Source organism: Myiozetetes cayanensis, unplaced genomic scaffold (genome assembly GCF_022539395.1).
Source record: "Myiozetetes cayanensis isolate MyiCay16 unplaced genomic scaffold, myiCay2020 scf2-11, whole genome shotgun sequence".
NCBI classification, from domain to species: domain Eukaryota; kingdom Metazoa; phylum Chordata; class Aves; order Passeriformes; family Tyrannidae; genus Myiozetetes; species Myiozetetes cayanensis.
Genome location: NW_026087411.1, coordinates 81,813,844 through 81,835,609, shown reverse-complemented (window position 1 = coordinate 81,835,609; position 21,766 = coordinate 81,813,844). Strand labels below are relative to the sequence as shown.

The window sequence follows — 21,766 nt, the reverse complement described above, 5'->3', positions numbered from 1 at the left end:
CCTTCTTCTAATTTTGAACTCTGATGTATATCCACTGTACTACTCCAAAATCTCACCCTACCTTAATTATAAAATTAAGCTTGCTATGATAAAATAACTTGAATTTTTATACACCTGGTTAATTTGCTTCACCTACAGATTTCCGTGAAACCTCAAGCTAAACAATCTGTTGATCAGCAGCTATAAACTATGTGCAGCAAACCCCTGAATCAGTGCCACAGGCATTTAAAAATATTGTCTTCTAAAGTTGTTCCCACAAAAGTAAGAACAATTTTGTATGTGAAAATTCTAGAGAGTTAGACTAAGTGAATATCCATTTAAATAACTCCATTCAGACATGCTAAATAATCTTTTTGTGCAATACAATGGGATGATCAATAATGTAAAACAGGCTCTTTGACTATAGCATTTTGATTTATAAGAAATTAAGTGAAGATAGCAAAGAAAACATTATTGACTTCATAATTTCTCAGAACAGAGGTAAAACTGCACAGCAGTTTTAAATAGAAAGAGATTTTCTGGAGGACACATCACATTTTGGCTGCTGGAGGAAGCCAAAGAAATAACTGAAGAAACTACTTTTTAGATAGATGAGCACTGTAAAAAAAAAAAAATCTGGAAAAAAAGACCTGTAGGTTGTTTGCATATTGTTTTAAAGTAAAGTCTTGTTTATTAGAGTTTGTTTTACTCCACTTGTATCTGAATATTGGTCATGCCCTTCTGCAGATGGCAGAACTTTGGCATAGTGTCTATTGGCACACTGAATGAAAACAGCTTTTCCCGGGTGACTAGCTCTCCTTATTTTAAGATTAAATGAATGATCCTCTGGAAATGTATTTCTCCTCTGATCAGCAAAGCCGTATGGTGCAATTTTTTCCTAGCCATTCCTATAACTCTAGGTGAAACCATATTTTCGTAGGTATTTAAGCTCAAAAAAGGTGGGGAAGTCACTCTATATAATAAAAAGTGAGGTGGTGATCAAGCTGCCTGTCATCTATATTCATTTGCTGTCTTGTCCTGTACCAATAGACTTCCTCTAACCAACAAGTGGCTTCTTTCAATGGCTCTTCAATCACCACACTTCTGCTTGAATGTGAGGAAGAATTCAAATTTTATACTCAAACGAGATTCAGTCAGGAAAGTTAGAACATAGCTAGATCAAAAGCACCAGCAAAACTTGTTTATTTTCTGATGTCTCTTCCTGTGAACTGGGTGTACATCCTCAGATTTATTCCATTTTAAATGAAGAGGGGTCAAATAAAGGGGCTCTGTGTGTTGGAAATGGTTGCTTGCCAGATTCTGTAGTAAGAAGATACAGCAAGTAAGAATTATTTGAAAGTTTTGGTTAAAACTCTTAACAAAACATAAAAACAGGAGAGTACATTTAAAAATTAAGAGCAAAGAGCCCATTGTCCTCTTTCTGTCACTTGCCAGCATATGAATAACAGTGAAATACAGAAAAAAACAGTGTATAGTGATTCTTCAGCATCAATCCTTCTTGCTCAATTATGACATTTCTTTAATATTAATTTTTTTTCTCATTTTCCTTAGTACTAATATCTCACAGCATTTGATACTTTAAAAAAGAAGGGTGCCAGGTAAACAGGATAGTCTGGTACCGTTGAATATGCCATTTTGTAACCCCATGAAGAGTGTTAAAAAAATTCTTTCAATTTAGATTCTGTGGGGAAAAAAAAGGATTTAAAAAATCCCTCACTCCATAATATATGCCTCAGCTGAGGCAGAGGCATGCAATTACTGAAAGTCATTTAGGAGTTATAATATATCAGCCCCTTCAAGCAACAGCATGAAGTCTTTATTCAGAGGACTTAACTGAAAGGATCTGTTTAACAACTCGAGCAGGACTTGACCATAGATCAGACATGTCGTGGTTTTGCTCTGGGTCCATTTGCTTTCACACCCTCCACACAATTATTAATTAGTTGAGAGAAAGTTTATGCAGACAAAAGAAACTGGATTGGGAAAAAAGGTATGAGCATTTATTACTAATAAGCTAAAATTAAAGAACTACATCTACAACAATTCTACTTAAATAAAAGGTGCTATGTATTTACAGAAAAATACTTCTCCCCCTCCCCCTTTATATCAGTTCAAGGAGGAGAAGCAGTCCTTTTCCATTCTTGGAGTTCCAGCTCTCTCTCTCCAGTAACTCTGCAGCACCTTCGTCGCAGCTGGAACTCTTTCTCCTTCTCTGTGTCGGCCTCCAGGGCTGGGCCTACCCCCCTCCTGGGTTAAGACCAGAGGCTAGGGGGTTACCCAGGTTCTGAAGGCTTTTCCTTCCATAGGCTTGCAAGGGGACCCTTGCTTACTATGGATCTTCTTCCACAGGGTTACAGGGGATAATGGCTTAAGAGTTCACCCCTGTTTCCCTATGGAGGTCCCTTCCCATGGGAAAACAGTCCTTGATAAACCTCTCCAGCATGGGTCTAGCATGGATCCCACAGGTGGATCCCAACATCCCTACCCGAGCCGTTTTCCGCTCCAGCATAGGTTCTCTCAGGGTCACAAATCTCCAGTACCAGCAGCATGGATCTCTCACTGAGATCCCAAGCTTATCCGAGCCGTCCTTGCTCCGGTATAAGCATCGTCCCCTTCAAGGGTCACAAAGTCTTCAACAGGACTCTGCCTCATCCGAGCCGCTTCTGCTCCAGCATAAGGCTTTCTCTCTCTGTCAAAGTCACAAATCTCTGGTACATCCACAAGCTCCTCTGTGAGCCGTATGAGGGATCTCTTCACCCCAACAAACTTTCACAGGTAGCAGGGATTTTGTTTTTCAGTCTTTACCCTGCTAAAGGGAGGGAGAGCAAAAGGGAGAAGAAGCAGCTCTCCTCCCTTCGAACCTTTCTTCTCTCTCCTCCGACTGCCAGCTTTGACCTTGAAAATCCTTTATCTCTTCGCTGAAATTTCTCTGCAGCAGTTTCTGTCCAAGCAGTTCGTTTTTTAAACTTTTTTTCTTCACTCTTTTACAGAAGAGAAGGAAGGCTTCAGTACTACACCTACCCCCCTCGGCCCAAGCTGGGGAGGAGGGGGTCTTGGCCCTCCTCGGGCCCGCTACTTTTCTACATGGCTGCTGCCTCTAATTTCAACTGTGCAACCAACCTTCTCTTCCATTTTCTTAAAGATGTAATTAGCAAAGGCGTCACTGAACTTTTTGATTGGTTTTTTTTTGTCCGGAAATCACCTGGACAAAACCATCCTCAGCCCATCCAGGGATGAGCTGGTGGGCAAAACCATGACAAGACAGCACAAATAGAAGACGAGGTTAAAGACTTAGAATTAATAAATTGCTTATTTACTTCAGTTGTCTGCATTACAATTAAGAAGAAAAAATAAATAAACGAGGGAAAAAGTTTTGTTTATCTGAAAAGCTCTTTCTCTTAGTTCAAAAAAGTGGACAGCTTCAAATAGTACAAGGCACCAAAACATTCTTGGGCAATAGCAAGTAGAAGTCATTCTGTATTAGAGGATTGTTTGGGTTTTGTACAGCCAAGTTATGGAGTGACTGCTATTGTATTTGAATAGGGAAAATAATCTGTTACTTTTTGGAGGTAGGATGATGCATTTGCCCAATACTTCTGGTTGATGGAGTGACAGATCCAGCCATCAGTATTGTTTTGTGCCTTCTGATTTTTAGCTTAACAGTCTTACACAGTAGTTGTGGATTTCTTACCCATGACATTTTACACTCACTTCACACTAGCTTAACAGAGGTATAAATGCAAAGCCATTTGCTAGACAGCCATTTTCCCCTTAACCTGTCCTACAAACCATCCTTTCTTTTACAAATCTAGTACAAGAAATGCATCTGCCCTGAAGCCTCATAAAATACTTGACAGTATCAAAAAAGCAAGTGTTTGACAACTTCATATTTGCTTAAAATGCAGCCACAGTAGAGCATAAGTGCAGTCTAAAGGTTTACCAGGCTTTACAAAAATAGGGAGCAAGGTGGGAAGGAGAAAGGCTGTTTGAATTTTGCCTGCTTTTGCTTTATGTAGAGCTGAAAAGTCTCTAATTTTTATTAACTTTGTAAATTTTTCAACATTTTTATACTTTATCACATGTAAGTTTACATATTAATGCAGAGGAGCTACACTGATTCTCAGATGAGAAGAAATCTAGAGAAAAAGGTCTAATAATTTCAGCTAGCTTTGTTTTGACATGCATCTCAAATCGAGTGAATGTAGATACTTACAAATAAATGCAAATACATAAATATACAAATATATTCTAACAATTAAGTACTATGTCCTTATATAACCAGTGATCTGCATGCAAAAGGCATGCAAAACATCAATAGATCATCCTGATGACAAATTTACATCCGTTTTGAGCTGTGAAAACCAGTCAAGGATTGAGTTTATAACTTGTGTTGAGTTCGAAAGTTAAAATTTAATATTCTTCCTACTTATCATAACTACAAAGTGCACTGAGGAAATGAGATAGAAAACCTAAGCTTCTTACTATCTCTACTGGTTACAATAAATAACCTGCAATGACAGATTTGACTGACAATTTTTTCAATAATACATGAAGCAAAATAACTTACCAATCACTTATTCCTGAGCATATTGGATTTGCATTATTAACAGTGATAAAATTGTTGTTATCTGCAGAAGTAAGGTGGGCTGAGTGAAAGCAAACAGGAATTTGAAACAGTGTTTTCCTTTAACATGCATATGTTCAGATAGGGTCAAAATCAGAAGAGCCAATGCACTTACACTAGTGTGAGTCCAATATAAATCAAATTGGAATTAGAGCCAGGAAATCAACATGTTGAGGTAAAATCCAGTGGTATGGTACTCCCAAAGAAGAGCAACAGAGCTGGTGAAGGTTCCAGAGCATGAGTCCTCTGAAGGGTGGCTGAGGTAGCAGGGGGTGTTTAGCCTGAAGAAAAGGAGGCTCAGGGGGGACTTAATTGCTCTCTAAAACTACCTGAAAGGAGGTTGTAGCCAGGTGGGAGTTGGTCTCTTCTTCTGATTAACAAATGACAGGTGAGAAGAAATGGTCTCAAGTTGCACCAGCAGAGGTTTAGATTGAATATTAGGAAAAATATTTTCCCTAAAAGGGCTGTCAAGCATTGGAACAGGATGTCCAGGGAAGTGTCAGAGTAACCATCCCTGGAGGTGTTTAAAAGATGTGTAGATATGGCAGTGAAGAACACGGTTTAGTGGAGGACTTGGCAGTGCTGGCTTAATGGCTTAATGATGTTAAAGGGTTTTCCCAATCTAAATGATAGTATGATTCTATTAAAGAATATTTTGTGTGATTATTTTTCTGACCATATTTGTACCTCAAGTGCTACATTATGGATCACCACGTGACAAAAAACAATTATGGCATGTGGGTTTGTGTATTTATATGATTTAAATATCTACAATTTTAAAGAAAGAAGAATGAGCTGCATGCAATTATGTTTGTTAAACGTAAGAAATATTTATAATGTTTGTGAATGCCAAAGATTAGATAAATTTCTTTAAAAATTTCTGGAAGAATAGGGATGGAAACTCTTTCATTAACATGCCATGGGACACTGTGGGAGTTAGGAAAATTAGAAAAAAGTAAATGATATGTCCTTATGTAAGATGGGCAGAGGATATTGTCCATATAAGTATCAAATAGATGACTTGATGTTTGCCTTTGAGAGAGCTGCAGAAAAGTAGTTATAGAATAAAGTAAACAAAAATATAAAGGCTCACAGCATGGATAATTAATCTGTAAGTTTTTGAGATAAAGGTTTTTATGAATCTATTACAAGTTAGATTGAAACAATAGTGTGTAAAATATTCTTAGAAGAAAAGCTCATCTTTTAACTCTATTAACGTAGGTGATGATCTTGCTTAAAAATAATTAATATTCTTTTAGGGCATTCCAGATTTGAGCTAAAGTTTGGCTTAAAGTTTAAGATATATCACTTTCTGGAGACAGAAAGTGTGAAGCAGTTACAGCAGTTCGTCTTATGAGTGGCAACTTTAACTTCCATATTCCGTCACAGTCAAGCACACACACCTAACTGGAGACTCCTGTAACAGATTTAATTTAACCACAAATCATATTCTTACTAAAAGCTTATCAACACATAAAATGAACTAAAAAGTGTTCAAAAAGAAGTGCAAAGGGCACATTTGTTTCCTTACAGGTTTGCATCTCCAAAGCTCCCATGTGCAATACGTATTTTGCTAGTGCCAAAGCCTGCAAAGGCAGATGGCTTGGAGAAAAGGTCAGAGCAGCACGGGTGGATGGCAGGTGGATGGCAGATGGATGGAAGCACTGGAGTTACTGTAATACAGCAAAGAGGTCCCTGCTCTGCAGCACCCAGCAGTGCTGCCCTTTTCACACTATCCTGGTTCTTTTCTCAGGTAAAAGACTGCATGGGCAGTTAGTCCAGAACTGCCTTCAGTGTCTTCTGCCAAACAATCTGCTGCAGCTACTGGGCTGACTGGCTTGTGTTAGTCTTGGCAAGGACTAAAAAATTTCTTATTCCTCAGGGGTATGTCTGGAGAATGATTTAGTAAGTGTAGCAGCACACAGTGATATTTAGAAAACATAATATTCTTCAGTATTGCTTGATTGTATCCCAAGGCTATATGGGTTTGATGTAAAGACACTTGATCCAACCTCACTCTGTGGCAGACTATTACCAGAAGGTAGCTCAGAACACAACTGCTACCAGTAAATGTCCCAAACACTGCAAGACATGACCTCACAGTGGCATCCTTAGCATTCTGGGAATCTCTGTGGGATATTATGGGAGGAAAGAAATCCTGTCAGTTTGCATAACAGCCGAGGAGAGCGGAGAAAGTAGCTTGCATTTACCATGAAAGCCGTATTTCAGTGCCTTTGCAGCTTGCTGTTATCATCTCTGTGTGTCCTCCTGCATGGCAGAGGTAGCCGTGACAAGGACGCTTGGCAGCCCTGCTGTTTCCCAGTCAGAAACAGACTGATGTCATGTTACTGGAAAACCCTGGTCTCCCTGGTTTGCTCCTGCAAGTGCACAGCTGTTTGGAGTGCCTACTGCAGTTTGCAACACATATCCTGAGTGTCTCCTGCATCCAGCACTTCGTGGAAGAAACAAGCAAAGAAAGGGCAAAAGTCCCAAGGAATCCTGAGGGTGGTAAGTGGAAGAGATCCCTCCCATGATCCTTGTATCTAAAGGCTGCCCTGCAAGAGCAGAATCGTGGATTTAACTCGATCCCTCCCACTTTCCCCATGACTGCGCCTGTTGTGCCATACCCTCTGATGCTGGCAGGGAGAGCACCTCTGGCACCACGGGGGGACTTTTTTGTGGGAATGGGTGGAGAGCTGGTACTTCAATGCAGGAGTGAAGGGGAAGTGTACATAAGGAGTAATGGAGGGCAGGAGCAAAATCAGCCTCAATGAGTCATTGTTTCTGTGGATGTGCACTGAGATTGTGTGTTCCTTGGGCATCTGGTGCCAGTCTGACAGTGGTAAAGTTGTATTTAACCCACTCAAGGCTGAAGGTACAAATGCAGCTGTATAAAAGTGCATTTCAGGCCTTTATTTTCCCAGTACTGTTTTCATGATGTCCTTTGGGGAGCAAGATGCTGGGTATGGGATGATTTCCCTACAGACATTGACCAGAATGATCACTTCGGTTGTGTCTCAGGCTGTCACTTTCAGCTCTGCAGAGTTTTATAATTTTTTCCCCCAGAGTTTGAATCTGTTGCAAATTAAGGAAAAGTCTAGATGGGTAGCCTTCATAGCCCAGGTACCTTTTTCTTTGAAACTCTATTGCAGAGGCTTTGTTCTCCTCAAAAATCAGTGCAATATGATGGTTTAATGTGTGTGGGTTGTCTGGGATTGCGTTAGAAGCTGTCTCGAGTAGACGCAGCAAAATGTAGAAGTTTGAAACTGTGCCGCTTGTATGCTACTCAGTCTGGACAAAGCCATTTCTTTTCCATTATTCTAGATTCCCTGAGGACAGCAGTTCGGGATTCCCTGCGGATCATAGCACAGGAGTGAACTAACCTGTGTTCAGTGTCAGCTCTGAGGGACCAGAGCTCTACAACGAAACAGGGACTGAACCAAAATGAAGGTATAACCATAAACGTCTTACACTATTCTGGTGTCTACCCTTCACAAAAGATATAGAGATGTTAGACAAGGTACAGTGGACAGACCCTGAGTTATATGATTTTGGAAATTAAAGCTCCTAAGAAGCTGTCTGTTTCTTCTAAAATGCCTTAAGGAGTAATATGATCATAATTTAAAAAGAGCTACACAGGGAATTATTTTCTGAAAATAACTGAGATTTCCACAGCAAAAGGCTTAACATGATCCACAGGCTACAGACTGAAGAAAACTTGGAAGTGAAGTTGATTTAATTCTGAAAAAAACCAGTACCTTGAAACATGGTGGATTTTCTACCTTTAAATCAAGATATCTATCTTGATCTAGATGGAGAAATCTCTCTCTTTTATTTTTTTTTCTATAAAATATTCTATAGCTGAAAGAGAAACAATAGCATCTTTTCAAAAATAGTTGAGTTAGGTTCTTTGTTCTTTGTTAGATGGGAGGTGAGATTAGATGAGAATTGCATTTTTTTCTTGCAGTCCTCAACAGTGAAAGCATTTGTGAACTTCATGGAATGATAAAGACCCTTTTGCTTTCACGTATAGCAGTGTTATTTTCTGCTGAATGCTCTTTAATGGTAAATGAAAACAGAAAACCAACATTCCTTTGTTACTATGGATCAAACATAAATGTTGATGTGATTTAAACATGCAAAGACCTTTCTGTATGTGAATTAAGAGACTATTAAGAAGCTTAAAATAAAACAGAAAAGGGATGAAAAGAGACATGCAAACTGGACTTGGATAACTTTAGGATTCTTTTAAATAACTCAAGTAATTTTCAAATAAAATCTGCAGTTGGTAAAGAAGCACTGACACTTGCAAGGATGGCAATGGAGGACCCAAGATTGGCATGAGGGGAACAGAAAACCATAGCAAGAATTCATCTGGCATCAGATTTTGCAGGAAAGAATGATAACTGTTTGCATAACTCTGTTTTTTTTACTTCCTAGGACGAAGGAGTCAGAACTGGAGAGGTGAGTGGGGCAACAGCAAAAAATACTTATGAACACTATAAGTTTGTAAATTTGACATGGTGTTCAGTCCAAAGAAAATATTACTGAGATCTTACAGAAGTGGAAACAGAAAGAGGAGATATTTTCACAGATATTTTCACAAGTTCACTCAGTTAGGCAACATTTCTGAGGACTGATCACAAAAACTGGATAGTCGTCAAAAGCACAAGAATATATGAAATATGATAGAGACTAGCTGATACATAAGAAAAGTGTAGAAAGTGTTTTAAGAAGATCAAATGGAGAAACATTTATAAAAGCAGTGTTTAAAGAGAGATTCCTACTTCATTTTCAACAAGAGAAAACTATGCTTCATTAACTTGACAGAACACTTTGAAACTCATTAGTATTAAGACAGAAAAAAAGGGTAACTAAGAACATAACTTGTATCTAAGTTTTCCATCAGAAAGATTAGTCTTTAACCCATTTGAGGTTATCTTATAACATTTGAAGTTGTGGAACAGTAAACCAGGTTGGAAATTTGGCAAACTAGAGGATAGCTTCACAGAGACTGATTTCAAGAGTTATTAAAAAAAACAACCAAACAAAACTCCCAACAATCTATCCACTCTGAAAATGACCAGAGTAAGCAAAATTAGAACCCAAGTATAGTGAGACAAACACCACTTATTATGATGAGCATATTTAAGAGGAAGGTCAAATGAAGGAATGTTTCTGGTCTTTGCAGTGTTTCACTGTGAACATGAGACACTCAGATGTTAGATATTGGAGCCCAGCAAATAAGTACCTGGTAAGACTGGAATAATGACCCACATGGTAACAGCCTTGGCTGTTACCTTGTGAAGCGCAGCAACTAACCCCAGATGGGTGGTGTGAGATTCTGATTGCAGAAGTTAAAAGTTGTTATGAATATAAGCCTTGATTATTACCTATCCAGAAGTCTATCTGCTGTTCATTACTGGGAAAGACATTTGGCCAGGAATGGAAAATGTGCTTGAAATGTATATTCACTGAGACTGCATACATTTTGGGAACATAAAACCGCCAGTGCTGTGCTGGATCACCCTTCTCTGTTATTTTTCCTCCCAGTCTTACTTTAGTCAAATTTCTTTCTTGTATATGTCTAATATCTTGTGCAATGAAACTCAAGACTCATTTTGCTATTTTCAGCTTCAGTAGTTTCTAAGAGACCCCAGAGAAAGTCTGAGAGGAAGAGTCAGCTTGAATCTGGATGGTTTATTATTTGTTGTTCTGACAAAACTATGAGCAAACCTCCCCCAGATGGATGCCTATGTTTCATCTCTCCTACCCATCTGGCATCCAGACATACCTGAAATGTTTTGGGAAGGAGGGAAAAATCAGGCTTAAAAAGATCTGAGCTCCTTAAAAATTTGGCTCAATATGCAGTACAAAGCGGCTGTCTGCTGCATACCAAGTTCTCACACTCTTTTCCTTCAAACTTCAGACATATAAGGAATTGGTTGCATGGCTTACTAGAAAATGTGGTATGGATAAATATATTTGTAATTTGATTTGTCTGGCTGTATATAGTAAGTACTGTAATAATATAGCATTATCCTCTATTACATAGCATGCTCTCAACTGCACCCAGGGAGATCCACCCTGGGTGGAGAGCATGGAGCTTGGCTGAATATGGTGGTTTTAAAAAATGAAGTAAAACATGCTTGGGACCCAAAGTTTATCAGTAACTTGAAGTCAAAAAACTAAATACCTCTTAACCGCTCAGTGAATGAAGTTGTCCTGAGTGCATTTTTGGACCAGAATAGATTTCTACTGGAACAGGATTTACTCTTGGAGATTTTTGTGCTCTGTTTAGGGTTAGGAGTTAATTAGATGCCATCATTGTAAAACTTTCTCTTGTATGTTATTTTGCCTAAGCTTTCTTTTGCAGAATATTTTTATAAGCCTGGTGGCAGTGGAAAGATATTGCTACTTTTATCCAGAAAAAGAAATGACCTTGTTACTGCACTGACTCTTCTTCCTCTCCTCTGACAGTAGTCCAAAAATAATACGTCATTGGATAAACTATACGTTATGCACTGGTATCTACTTTTACTGAAACTCAAAGCAGCGTGGTATCTTCTGGTTGGTAAAACAAGAGAACTTAGGAGATAGATTTGTAAGTAAGCAAGAGCAGAGAGGTTTTTTTTGTCCTCTGAGATCAGCCATTAGCAGATTTGCTTTACTTCTTTGGAAACTTTCATACCATATTTGCAAGGAAGTTGTGAAGTGAAGCAAACTAAACTAGCTGGGGTGGAGAGTCAAATCTCCAGTTCAAATGAAGCCAGCACTGGTCTAAATTTGCCACAGTGTCAATATGCCATGACAGACATAAATAGCATGTACCTATTAAACAAAGGAAACAAGCTTCTTTAGTCTTATTTTCAGACAAAGTAAACAAATCCAAATTTTGTGCATTTTGTATTCATTCTTCCTTTACGAAAACTACATGCAGGTTTTGGCATATCAACAAAATCCATCTAAGTTAATTTTTGTAAACTTGATTTTGTTTGGTTTTGTTGCATTTATTTTTTTGTTGCTTTGTTTGGTTTTTTTTCCCTTCTATGACAGGAACATCATAGCCTGGAGAAGAATTATGGATGAACCACGCGAGGGAACTGCAAGTAGTCAGAGAAAATCCTGGTCTCATGGCAGACCCTGACTGGAGGGGTGGAAGCAGATTGAAGATGTTTGGGTGACTCCTGTGCTCTGGTATGAGTTCACAGTGGCAAGAAAGTTATCCTTGCTTTCACTGTACTTCTTTTTCTTCTTCTTGCAATTTATAATTATGCAATCAACAACCACAAATCTGTATTGGCTGTTGGAGGGAAAAGTTCTGCTCATTGCTTTTAGGAATTCAGAGTGAAGTAGTAGTTTGTGGTGTAGCTTTTTCCATGGGAAAGCAAAGAAAGAAATCTTCCTCTTCCAGTCCAAACTGGTATTCTATGTTGTTTCTTTGCTGAGATGATAATACACTCTGTTTATCAGAATGTCTTCTTGAGAAGTGAAGTGGTAGCCTGACAATGAATATGCACTATACCACTAAAATTTTATAAGTCTTAAGTTTCTTTGGGTTTTAATGTTGATGGAGTACTTTTTAAATGGGATTTTATATTGGACTTCAAAACTATAAACAGATGAGAATTCCTGTGGCAAAAATTGCTGAAGGTTAAGGAATTCCCTGTTCCAATTTTCTAGTGAAGATAGAAAAATTAAACTAAATTTGATATGTGTAATTTTTCCTCAAAATAATAAACAAATTGCAAATATGTTGGTAATGGAAAAAAAAATAACAGAACTCCTATATTCCTCTGGTAAAGCATAAATTTGCAATTAAAGTTTTATTTTTTTTCTGCTTATTTTTCTCCCTTTTAATTTGACCACTTTATGATGAAGAACTAGAGCCAAACAGAGTGTAGGCTTCTGTAACGAGGGGATAAGATCTGATCATGTTACTCAGGAAATGGTTGTGCACTGTAGGACTCCAGTATAAACTGAGTGGAAAGTAAAATCATTATTTAGTAGTATTAATTAAAAAGTCACACAGGTAAGCAGAGTTCATGGAGTCCTGCCTGAAATTTCTTTGGGAACATGCATTTTTAAATCATTAATATAACTAACCCATTCCAGTGTTTTCCCAAGTTTTCAAGTTCAAATCCTAGAAGTTTTATGGTTTTGTCTACTCAAATTTTATAACTTCGTGTTATACTTGCCGTTTTACCTTCTTCTCTCCATACCTTTCCTTTCACTTCCTTTCCTCCTGTTTTAATCTACTGCAGGTAAAAAATGTAAATGACAAGAAGTGTAAACTGTCAGGGAGGTCGTGGCATAAATGGCAAGATGTCCTATTGACTTCAGTGAGTGTTACGTTTACTCAATCCAGGACAAAATTTATTTTATAAGTTAAGAAAACTAGGGGAGTGGGGGAAGAATCCTGGCATTACTAATTTCCTTCTTACCATGCTTCTTACCAAAAACCATTGTTTTGTTCACTTCTGACATTACATTTCAAGTTTTTTCCTGTGTGTTATAAATCAACAAAGCTAAGCCCCTGCATTTTGAGAGCTAAACTTCTCCAGATAGGAAACAACTTGAGTTTTTCCAAAGTCCAGTCAACAAAACTCATCTAAACTGATAGAAAACCCATAAAACCCTTCTTCAAGGGTATCAGGTTTTCTCTTTGTATACCCCAAGTATTTTGAAAAGAACTCCACAAGAGTAGAAACAAGTAGGGTAACAAAATTTATGAAGTGGAAATGACCTGAAAAAAACTCTTTCCTTCATATTGTGCAAATGAAGCCAACTATGTCCATAAACTCTTTCCTTTATTTCCTTAAACCCTCCCTTATTCTTCTTTTGTGAAGGTTAGGGGACAGAAGATGTGTCATGTTGGATGTTGAGGAGGCTGCTTCAAAAACCCAAAGCAGTCTTATATGGTGAAAAATTTTTAAAGAATAAGGATGAATTCTCATCACATAGGTGATGTAATGTAGCCTACATTAAACTTACCTGAGCCTTGAGGCTCTGGAAAATTAAGCAGAAACCCACAACTGCTTTCCCTAAACTCACCAATGCCTATCATCACCAAGTGAATAAAGAAAAGGACTTTTTCTTGTCCAAAGACAAAAGAAAAAAAAATTATATTTTAACTAAAAGAATTCAGGACTTAATGAATATAATTCGATTTATTTCATAATCAAGCCATTATCTTTTAAAAATAAATCTCAATTTGATAACTATAAAATACTGTCCAAATCATAGGATTTTCAGCACCAATTTGTCTTGTAAATTAATTCAATCTGTGACTAAGTAATTACTTCTAATTTCAATTAAGGCACTAAAGTCCTTGATAAACATATAACTAAAGGCCCAGCAGACTGCTACAGCATTCAGTCAATAGCTATCTAACACATGGGCCCATTTGTCTCTGAATTGCAAAGGTAAAGGAGAAGAGAAGATTTGCACATACATGTACAAAGTGACAGCAGGGTTAATAAAGTCTGTTCTATGGAAATGTAACACTTCCATCATACTGACAGGCACCAAATGACAAAGGTAATTAAAGACTTGAAAGATATACAGCAGGCTGAGGGAGGTGATTCTCTCCTTCTACTCTGCTCTTGTAGACCCCACTTGGAGCACTGCGTAAAGCTCTGGGACCCCCAACACAAGAAAGACCTGTTGGAACAAGCCCAGAGAAGAGCCACTAAGTTGGTCAAAGTGCTGGAATTCTGCTCCTATGAAGACAGGCTGAGCAAGCTGGGGTTGTTCAACTTGGTGGAGAGAAGTCCCTGGGCAGACCTTATAGCAACCTTCCAGTACCTAAAGGGGGACTACAAAAATCCTGGAGAGGAACTTTTTACAAGGGTATGTAGTGATGGGATTGGGGGAATGGCCTTAAGCTGAGGGAGGGTCTATTTAGGTAAGGTATTAGGAAGAAATTCTTTACTGTAAGGGTATAGAGACACTGAAATGGGTTGCCTAGAGGAGTTGTGGACTTCCCATACCTGGACATGTTCAAGACCAGGCTGGATAGGGCTTCTGAGCAACCTGATCTAGTGGCAGTTTCCCTGCCCATGGCAAGGGGGTTTGAATCTTTATGATCTTTAAAGATGATCTTTAAAGTCCCTTCTAACCCTAACCATACTATGATTCTGTGATTAAGAAATGTGGTGGTACTACCAGGCCAGATGACTCCTATTGCTACAAATCTTTCTATCCCTCTTCTTCTTGTACACTCAAACTGATAAGTGACTCCTGTATGGAAGATTCCTAGAAGAATTCTTTGCAAAAATGAGGAAACACTCTTGCTTTTTTCCTTCTGATTATGATTGTTAATTATGCCTCAGCCACACTCCAAAGCAAAAAAGTACAGCAAAAGAGGTAAGAATTTTCCTCGGTGCCTTCCCCCATCTCCCTCCACTAGAAGTGGCTGTTTTTAAAAATTCAAGAATCACAGAAGTGTCTAAAACAAAAAGTTGTAATACTGCTGGGATTTGCAAATGAGGAAGTTCATAGGCATGAGTTAGGCAAGGGAGAATATCTCCTAGCAGACCAATTGATTTTTTTTTGTCAGAAGGTACTGCCTCTCCCAACAAACTTTGCTTCACGTGGAAAACTGAAAAGAAATGACAAACTGAATGCTTCTTTTAGAAGAATAAACCTAGATGGTAAAACTACTAGTCATATAATGATGGAGCCAGAGAGTTTCCTCAATTAAAAAACAACACTGCTTTTCTCAATAAGGCATTAATTAGACTTTGCTATTTTTTCATTCATCATGGCTAGGCTTCGCGAACGAAGATTTGAGAAGGGTTCTACCCACGCTTGCTACAAGCACGCTGATGGCTATAAAGGCCAATGTGAGATAGACAAGTCTGGTTGCAGAAGGCACAGCAGAAAGACTCCCCAGGTGATATCGACGAGATGTGATTCTTTCTGCGTTGTCTTTTCTCCTCGAGAGTGATCCTGCGTGTGTTCTCAAAAGCAGCAGCAGCGTTATAGATGGTGTGTCTCCAGGCCTCCCGATTGGAGGCCAGGGCAGACCAATGGTGATGATCAATATGGCCAAGGCTGAGGGATTCTTTCAGAGAGTCCTTGTATCTCCTCTTTGGGGCTCCTCTCTTGTGGTAGCCAGTGGCAAGTTCCCCATAGAGGACGATTTTAGGGAGGCGATAGTCCTGCGTCCTGGAGACGTGCCCTGCCCAGCGCAGCTGTGTTCTCAGCAGCATGGCCTCAATGCTCGTGACTGTTGCCTGTTCAAGGACAGACGTGTTGGTCACACAGTCAGTCCAGTGGATGTTTAGGATTGTATGGAGGCAGCGCTGATGGAAGCTTTCTAAGAGACGCAAGTGGTGCCGGTAAATGACCCATGATTCAGATCCATATAAAAGAGTAGACAGTAGAATGGCTCTGTAAACGCTGATCTTTGTACTTTTCTTCAGGTGTTTGTTTTGCCACACTCTTTTAGGGAGTTTACCAAAAGCTCTGTACACCTTACTAACCTGTTGTCTATTTCTGCATCAATCTTACCGTCTGAGGAGATGATGCTTCCCAGGTAATTAAACTGCTGGACTGATTTGAGCTCTGTTTCACCAATGGTGATATGGGGATGATGGAAGACTTCCTGAGGTGCAGGCTGATAAAAACTTCTGTCTTCTTCAAGCTGACTTCCAGGCCAAAAAGCTCAGCAGCCTCTGCAAAGCAGGATGTTGAGACGCTGCAGAGCTGCTTCTGTGTGGGCAACGAGGGCGGCATCATCAGTGTAAAGCAGCTCACGGATAAGATAATTTAAGGTCTTAGTGTGGACCTTCAGTCGCCTTAGGTTGAACAGGCTCCCGTCCGTACGATATCAAATGTAGACACTGTTTTCATCATCGAGGTCTGCTGTGGCCTCATGCTTTGGAGCATCATGCTGAAGAAGATTGTGAATAAAGTTGGTGCAAGAACGCAGCCTTGCTTCACACCATTGGCTATTGGAAAGGGCTCAGAAAGTGCATCGCCATATCTGACTTGACTGCGCTGGTCCTCATGAAGCGAGGTGATCATTTTGGGGAGCTTGAGGGGGCATCCTAAACGTTCCCAAATCTGCCACAGACCTTTTCTGCTCACAGTATTGAAAGCCTCGGTGAGATCAGCAAAGGTTACTCTGTTGGGAAATGGTGACATTTGGGTTTGAAGAAGAGGTTTAGGAAAAGGAAGAGGCTCTAGGAAGGGAAATGGGAGGAGCAGCTCAAGCTCAAATCTGTTAGTCAGCCTGTGCCTCTGCTAGAAGAAAGGGGTGAGGGCAGAAACCATGAGAGCACTTTGGGATTCCCAAACTCTCCTTTTTCAGCTATGTCAATTCTCTGTAGGACCTTGCCACTGGCAATGAGAGTGAGGGATTTCTGGTATACCTGTGTCCAGCTGGGGTTATCAGAGCAGTTGTAGCTCTTCAGCAGTGCAGAGGTAAAGCTGGACCTCTGCCTGTCTGGTCACCAGCAAACAACAGCAGGGGCATAGTCTGAGTGGGCTTTCACTTTTCCTGGGGCTGCAAACCTCCCTGGGGAAATGAATACTTAAAAGAAAATGAACATAAAGGTTGATTTTTGTCTTTCACTAAACTAGGCTTTAGTGGACCCTAAGAATGCAACCTTTTGTTTCAGAAATTGTTAGAAAAGTTTTTTTGTGGGAACTATCATTGTCTGTCTTTCATCACATTTTTAACTCCAGTTATTAAATCATGATAAACCCCACAAAGTCTGATTTACTTTATTTTCGCTACTGAAGAAATTTCACTTTTAATTTAGAACAGATTCAGTTGACATTTAAGTATTTAATTCCAATTTCCTCAGATATTTCCTCCGCTATCAGCAAGAGATACTTTTTCAGGAAATCACTGTTAAGTAAAAGTAGGGATACCATCCAACATACCTCAATTTTTCATGAGATACTCCTTTACTGTGTCCTTTTCTATGGAATTGTCTCACTCCTTCCATTTGTCTTTGCCTGTAATCCATGTTATCTTAGCTTTCTCTTTAAATAGGGACATAATAACAGACTCAGATTTATCCCATTGCTGCTTGTATTACTGAAAAACATACTGTGAGCAAAAGTAGTGCTCTTTCCATACCATACAGTGGTCTGACTGCCTGGGACAAATTCCAGAGCTATACTTTCCTGTTTTGTGGGCAGAATTCTAAACGAGGCATAAGGAAAGTCAGCTGCAGAATGTATCAGCTTGTAACAGGACTCAAGTTTGCCCATTGTGCTTAGTTTCTTGAAAGCCAATCCAAAGCAAACTTAACAACTCCCCTCCTTCCTAATTTTGGAGAACAGAGCCTCAGGGTACAGATGGTGTGCTTGTGTGATGTCTCATTTATATGGGCTGCTCTTCCCTTTATGCACTGCTCTAGCAGAAGTTTTGTTGCCATGCTGTGCTAATACCTGCAGCTGCTATACTTTGCCCTACATTGACATGGTACATTTCCCAAAACAAACATATTAACTCAGGGAAAAATGTATCTAATTACAAAAGAAAGATCTTAAGCAGAGTTGCATCAGTAGTAGTGTTGGGGGTACAATATGAAGAGCCAGAATGCGTATTTTTAAAATGTATGCAAGTGCTTAAATTATGTGTTTTACTTGTGGTGTGGCAATACAGGTCCCTTCAGTGGCAGCAGTATGTACTGTTATCAATCACTGGAGCTACTTGCTTGATCTGTTAGACAATGACATTGAAATCAAAGGCTGACTAAGAAATAGAACTAGTCACATTTTCCAACCTGAAAAATAATGGATGGTTCAGATTTTTAGATTGAAAAATCCAACTTATTTTATTTCATATGCTTTCTTCCAGCCCATCTTTTTTCTATAGTTTTTAATGTTTTGAATCTCCACAGCAGCTGGGCAACTATTTACACTGGACATTACAACACCCTCAAGTTTGCTCAGCCAACTCCATCAAAATAACATTAGGGCAGAGAGGACTATAAGTTCTTGTGGTTTCCTTCAAGTCCCATTGGAAATATTCATTGTAAATAACAGCTTTGTACAGGAATTCTGACTGTAACTGTGGTAACATGGGAGACTGTAGCCACAGTTGCCAGGTTATTATGGACAAGGATGCACTGTTCTTATAGGCTTTTCATGAAGGACAATAAGATGGGATATTAGCCCAATGTCCAAAATATCTCTCAGAACCTTTTTGGACAGAATATGCTTAAGAATAACAGATTAAAGGAAGCAGAGCAATATTGCACTAGATTGAATAATCAATAAATAAGAAGAGCGGATGAAATTAATTTGGAGTCATTCCCATAAAAGACAAAAACCCTCATGAGATGAGAAAGTCCTTGGGATGCCCCCAGACTGTCAGGTAACTTATTCTCATGTTATAAGGCTTTGGCTTTGTGAGGGTGTGACTAAGTTGCAGATTTAAGATTGTCTTCCACTAACTATTAGGAGTGATAGCAATTCTTCACAACAAGAAAATACAACAAATCTAACAAATTCGTGACTTAGTGGAAGCACCAGGATTTCTGTGGTGTATCTTCTTTTCAGCCTTTCATCTATTTTTTTCTACCAACAGGCAATTAAAAAGGAAACATTTCACAGGTTTAGGATATCCCTTTAACAGCAGGATATCAATAGCTTCATTGTAGTTTGTTTTGCTTTTATTGACAGTAGTACAGGAAGAAAGGAAAACACCTAACCAATGTATCTATCACTTATTTTCAGCTAAGCTGTTTCTTTTGTTTTCTCTCTAATGGTATATAATTTATCCTTTTAAACTCTGTGCAGTCTTAAACTCTGTGCAATCAACTGTCAGACAGTCAGCTGTGTTATGCTAGTCTGTGGACTGGGCTTGCATGGCAAGGTTTAGTAGCAGAGGGGTTACAGGTTAGAAGCTGCCAAAACCTTCCTTCACATCCAAGAAGACCTGCTGCTGGCCAAGGCTGAGCCAGTCAGCATCAGTGACAGTGCCTCTGGGATAATGTCCTTAAGCAGGAGAAAAATCCCAGCTGAACAGCAGCAGTCAGAAGAGAGGTGTGAGAATACATGAGTGAAACAGCTCTGCAGACTCCAAGGTCAGTGAAGAAGGAGGGGGAGGAGGTGCTTCAGTCTGTTGAGTAGAGATTCTGCTGCAGCCTGTGGTGAAGCCAGTGGTAAGGTAGGATATTCCCCTGCAGCCCATGGAGGTCCATGCTGGAACAGAGATCCACATGCAGCCCATGGAGGACTCCATGCTGGAGCAGGTGGATGACCCTGTAGGAAGACTTCCCTGAGGTGGCACCTGGCAAGACCTGTGGACCTGTGGAGAGATGACCTCATGTGGGAGCAGCTTTGCTGGCAGGACTTGTGACCCCATGTGGGACACACACTGGAGAAACCGGTTCTTGAAGGACTGGGCCCCAAGGAAGGGACCCACACCAGAGCTGTGTTGGAGAAATCTGACTTCTTCTCACAGAAGACTGACTTCTGTGAGAGGGACCCCACATCAGAGCAGAGGGAAGAGTGAGAGGAGTCCTCTCTCTGAGTAGGAAGGAGTGGCAGAGGCAATGTGTGATGAACTGATCTCAGATCCCATTCCCTGTCCTGAGTAGCTGGAGATGAGTGAGTACTGAAAATCAGGAATGAAGTTGAACCTGTTGAGAAGGGAGGGGCCAGGGTAAGGTGTTTTAAGATTTAATTTTCATTTTTCTCATTACTAATCCTCTCAAAGTAAAAAATTGAATGAGTTACCCAAGTCTGCTTTTCTCATGACTGTAACTGGTGAATGATCTTTCCCTGTCCCTGTCTTGACCCACAGACTCTTCATTGTATTTGTCTCTCCCCTGTGCAGGTGAGGAGGGAGTGATAGAGAAGCTTTGATGGGCACCAGAGACCAGACCAGACCTGACCACCGAAACCACCAAACCACTGGTCTGTTTCCTGTTTTTGGGATGAGCTCTCAATCAAACTGTGTGTATTTATTAACTTTTTCGCATTTCAATATTTCCTTAAATGCCCCTTTTATCATGATACCTGGAAATCACTGTTCTTTGTCAGCAGATGATGACATATAGCTATTGATACCAACAAACACCTGAATTTAACAAATGCATCTCTCTTTCATCAGGTTGTCTAATCACAGCCTGCCTGTGGCCTGAGGCTGTGAGTGTTTCTGACTTACTTGCAAAGTAGGAAATAATATTTATGTGGGAACTATGTGATTCTGCCCAGAAACTATCATATAAATAACTTATATATGAAGGTTTCTTTAAAGGACTGTCTATTCTGTAGCTGATTTTGTCCCATTTCTTCCCATGGTGCTTGAACTTCCTAATACTAGGATGAAACTGGTCTATTTAAACAAGCTTGTAGCAGAGAATCTTTGGGGAAAAAAGATCTGGATTTTTTTTTCTGTATATTACTTCCACTTATCCACATTTGATGAAATGAAATCAGCTTTTAAATAGACACACTACCATTGTGCTTTACAAGATGCTAGCCTATAAATTTCATGTTCTGTTTGTAAAAGGGAAATGAATTCCTTTCATACCAGTTAGAATAATTATTTTTTTGTATTAGAAACTAATGCCATCTTACGTTTTTTACATGTTAAATAATGTATATTCCTATTCAATCATGATGTATTTTATTCCTACCAAGGCACTTTTGAGCAATTAGTGCCAAATCTTTTATGGTGGAGGGAAAATATGGTATTTCTTGACTACTCAACAGACAGGCCATTTATAATGAAATGAAAACACATTATGTAAAGCTAAAAGCATTTGCTTTATTAATTAATCTGAATGCACTTCCCTTAAACTATCAGCTGCTCTGTTTGGGAAAGTAGTCTACTAAGTCATACTGGATTACATGCTTATATCCCTTTTTAATTACATTTGGAGGAAACATGATAACAGCCAGAGGAAAACCAGCATCTCTCTATTTTGTGAGTTAGTCAGTTTGGACACATCCTCTCGAGTAGCTGACTTTTATTTAGTCTGGTTTGGAAAGAACCAGGGCTGTGAGATACAATAAAGAAAGAACATCATTATTCTCTTTAATCCTGCCTAAATTTGTCATGTTAGGTATTAAGGAACGCAGGAATCAAAGTTCAAAGAGAAAGCACTAAACTGTGAATTAAAAGAATTTGTGAATAGCCTGGGAGATAAAAAAAATGGGCAGAGA

General features: G+C 39.3%; 1 long non-coding RNA gene across 2 annotated transcripts; it reads left to right on the top strand.

The window, feature by feature from the left end:
• Window positions 1-9,063: 9,063 nt before the first annotated feature.
• LOC126640265 (uncharacterized) lies at window positions 9,064-20,999 on the top strand. Of its 2 annotated transcripts, none has more exons than XR_007628971.1 (3): window positions 9,064-9,088; window positions 11,681-11,821; window positions 20,433-20,999. It is a non-coding gene; the product is annotated as an uncharacterized LOC126640265 (long non-coding RNA). The 2 variants fall into 2 exon arrangements; XR_007628970.1 differs by lacking the exon at window positions 20,433-20,999 and adding an exon at window positions 14,236-14,330.
• Window positions 21,000-21,766: the final 767 nt, after the last annotated feature.